This window comes from Hordeum vulgare, chromosome 3H (genome assembly GCF_904849725.1).
Source record: "Hordeum vulgare subsp. vulgare chromosome 3H, MorexV3_pseudomolecules_assembly, whole genome shotgun sequence".
Lineage (NCBI taxonomy): Eukaryota > Viridiplantae > Streptophyta > Magnoliopsida > Poales > Poaceae > Hordeum > Hordeum vulgare.
In genome coordinates this window covers 58852230-58855439 of record NC_058520.1, presented here as the reverse complement: position 1 = coordinate 58855439, position 3210 = coordinate 58852230, and the positions used below count along the sequence as shown (strand labels likewise).

General features: G+C 37.6%; 1 pseudogene; it reads right to left on the bottom strand.

Annotated features, from left to right (window-relative positions):
* Nucleotides 1-442: 442 nt before the first annotated feature.
* Nucleotides 443-1069, bottom strand: LOC123439520 (annotated as a pseudogene).
* Between the last annotated feature and the right edge of the window lie 2141 nt (nt 1070-3210).

Below are 3210 nucleotides of genomic sequence, written 5' to 3'. Positions count from 1 at the left end.
TTCTCCAATGTTCATTTACTTTCATGATTTATCAAAAAGTTTGAACATTTCCTGAGGTCATTTTGGGTTCATTGATTTTAACTAGTTTGAGAAATCCTTTATTTGAAATAGTGGCTAGGGTTTTGAGTTTTTCCTTTGCCACTTTGTTGTTCTTGTTGAAAAAAATCTTAGATGCAAATGCAAAGAAGACATGAGCACAAGGCTAACTTGCTTAAGGGTTAGGGATGTGACATTTATTATGCGAGGGCGATGTTCTAGTGCCATGCAAACATGACATTTGAGACATACAGAGAAAAATATTCCGAGAACCGTCTTTTTATTTATTGATTTAGAATAGCAAAAACAAAACAAAAAGATGAATACATGCCGAACATGAATAAATTACCATGATAGAATAGAAGCATTTTCAATTCGTCAAAACAAGGAATAAATAGATGCATTTTCAAGCGGCTTTGGCCGGGGCGGGTGTAGGGGTAGAAGAAATCAGCTTGCATGTATCGCGAAACTTGTTATCTGAGCTATCCTTTTCCTTTGCGCAATGCTTGAAGCAATCCATGTCTTGCTCTATGGCTTTGTTATTGGCGGGGGTGGCCATGATATAGTCCAAATCCAAATCTCGCAGCCATGTATGTGCAGTCGACGTAGAAGTGGTCGGTGCAAGAAGGATCCATGCATGCCTTGTCGCAGTCGGCGCCACATTGGGTAGAATAGTCCTTGACAGTCTTGTCGCCTGGGCAGCCACCATGCTTGTCGACGGATTCTTTCAGGGCATCCTGCCCTCCAGAAGTTTCTAGATTAAAGACTTCTTCCTTCTTTTCCCCGACCTCGGCGAGCTCCGTGAACAAGCGCTCGATGAAGGTGACGTTGGTTGCCTCAGTGCTGCATGCCTTGTCGACCATGACGGTGCACGTGGCGTCCTTTTTTCGCCCTTGCCATAGAGCTTGGAGTACTCGGTGAGGCAAGTGGGAGTAGCCTTCTCATGCCCTGAGGCCACCAACACAGGTGATGTCGCCGGCACCACCACAAGGGTTTTGACGAGCAGCGACTCAGCCTTGCGCTTGGCATCCATCTTGTTGTCGATTTCTCTTTGATAGTTGGACCACCAACACTAGTGTTGATCGAGATGCTTGCGTTGCATTACATTTATATAGGCGATGACCCAGGGTCGGGGCAAGTGGTATGATAGTGAGGCCATCAGCCATTGGAGCTCCATAGACGCTAAATTTGGTGAATGCATACAAAACCGGCCAAAACATCCACCCGACCGAGGTCCAATTTCTATTTAGGGAGCAAGATCTAATTTTAGTACTAAAGGCTTTCATATATGTGTGAGGTGTGTATTTTCTACTTATGTCTTTTAAGAAAAATCCTCAAATTTTCTATAGACGGAAATTAGGTGTGGTATGCATGTGTTGTTGCTAAATTCAGCTTGCTAGTCCTCCTTTCCTCACTAAGACCGTCGCCTGATTGTGAAGTGATGTGACGCTCCTCCTCTCTTCTATGATACCTCCTATTTCGTTCCTAGGCACTCACGAATTAAAAATTGAGCAACTGAAACTTCTAATGGGATATCGTGCATATGAAAACTATGTGTCACCTATTTCAAAGAAAAAATATAGATTCTATATTAAAGAACTGTGGTCAAAATTTGGAAAGAATCATCACATATTTGACAATATGTGAATTTCCTATTAGAGGTATGGAAATTGTGTAACAAAATATGGTCATCACATATTTTAATATTCTCATAGTTTAATTAAAATTGTTCATTAGGTAAGAAATTCATCAAGTTATTAAAACATCGAGAAGGAAAAAAATCTAAGAAATGAAAAGCTGGAAATGAAAACATGGTCATCTGGTACTAAAAGATAATATGATAAAAGGCAACATCGTCAAAAATAAGGAAGAAAAAACTAAGGGTAAACGATAAATACAAGAAATAAGTAGGAGGATGAAGATAGAAAATAAAACAAAAACATCACAAACAGAGAAGCAGAAAAAATAAAGGGAGCAACAAAGAACTAGCGCACATCGTTCGCTCACAACTGCTAAGTGCGCAAAATAACTATTATGTGCACTATGGGCGGAATAGAATTCTTACAATTGGATGGCTTGCTCGATGGGAGACCCTATACAGTGACCTACCTGCTAGAAACTCTAAAATCACTTGTTAAGGGATATCCTTTGTAAAGGTCACCATCATCTTGTTAGGCTCTTACATGTTGTGCATTGCATGTGCGCCACTTGTCGCACCCAAATGTCCTTCTTTTTTCATAGATTTGTTTGTTTAAAATGTTTATCTCTTGAACCATGCATCTAAAGTCATAGCTGGTTTCACTGTTGGATTTGTCGCGTCGAGATTTTCAAAACTAGATCACATGTTAATAGATTTTGACTAAAAAATCACAAAAACCTGAAAAAACAGAAACCTAAAAACAAAAATATTGGGAAAATATAACAACAACAAAGTTTGAAAAAAACTGAACCCGGACATAGGATTGTGGTTTTCACTTTTTTCTCTTTTCGAGGATCACATTTTTACCCCGAGTTGTGATTCTCGTGCAACCAAATATGTGCTTCCGCAAGAAATAAAATTGTGCTTTTCATAGAGGAATTTTTTTTCATTTTTTCGAAGAAGCAAAAGAAGTACGTTCTTCCAAAAGAGGCGAGTAGTGTTTCTTGTGGACGTACTATTTTTTCCATTTAAAAAAAATAGTTGCGTTTTTCTTAAAAACAAATCTTTGCTTTCCTTGGAAGCACTGTTTTTGTCCTTTTCCAAGAAGCACACATGTTTGAGGAAAATCGAATAACATTCACAAATTACTAGAAAGTAAACATTTAATAAATATTGTTTGCAATTTTCAAAAAATAATTAGAGTCCAAGAAATTTTTTTTATTTGGGAATAAATTTTGAGTTAATGTTCTTTTTCAAACGTGCGAACATTTTCATGAATTAATGCACATTTTTATAAATTCATCATAATTTTTGAATTCATGATTTTTTCTGAATTCATAACCATTTATTTGGATTCAAGAATGTTCATTTGAATTTCTCGACATTGTTCTGACTTAAAAACTGACCTAGATAAAAAAGTAGGTAAAAAACTAATCTAAGAAAAAATAGGTGTGAAAAAAGAGTATGTGTGTCGGGACCCCGATCCTAAGTCATACAATTCGAGCTTGTAACACATTATATCACTTTGTGGCCTC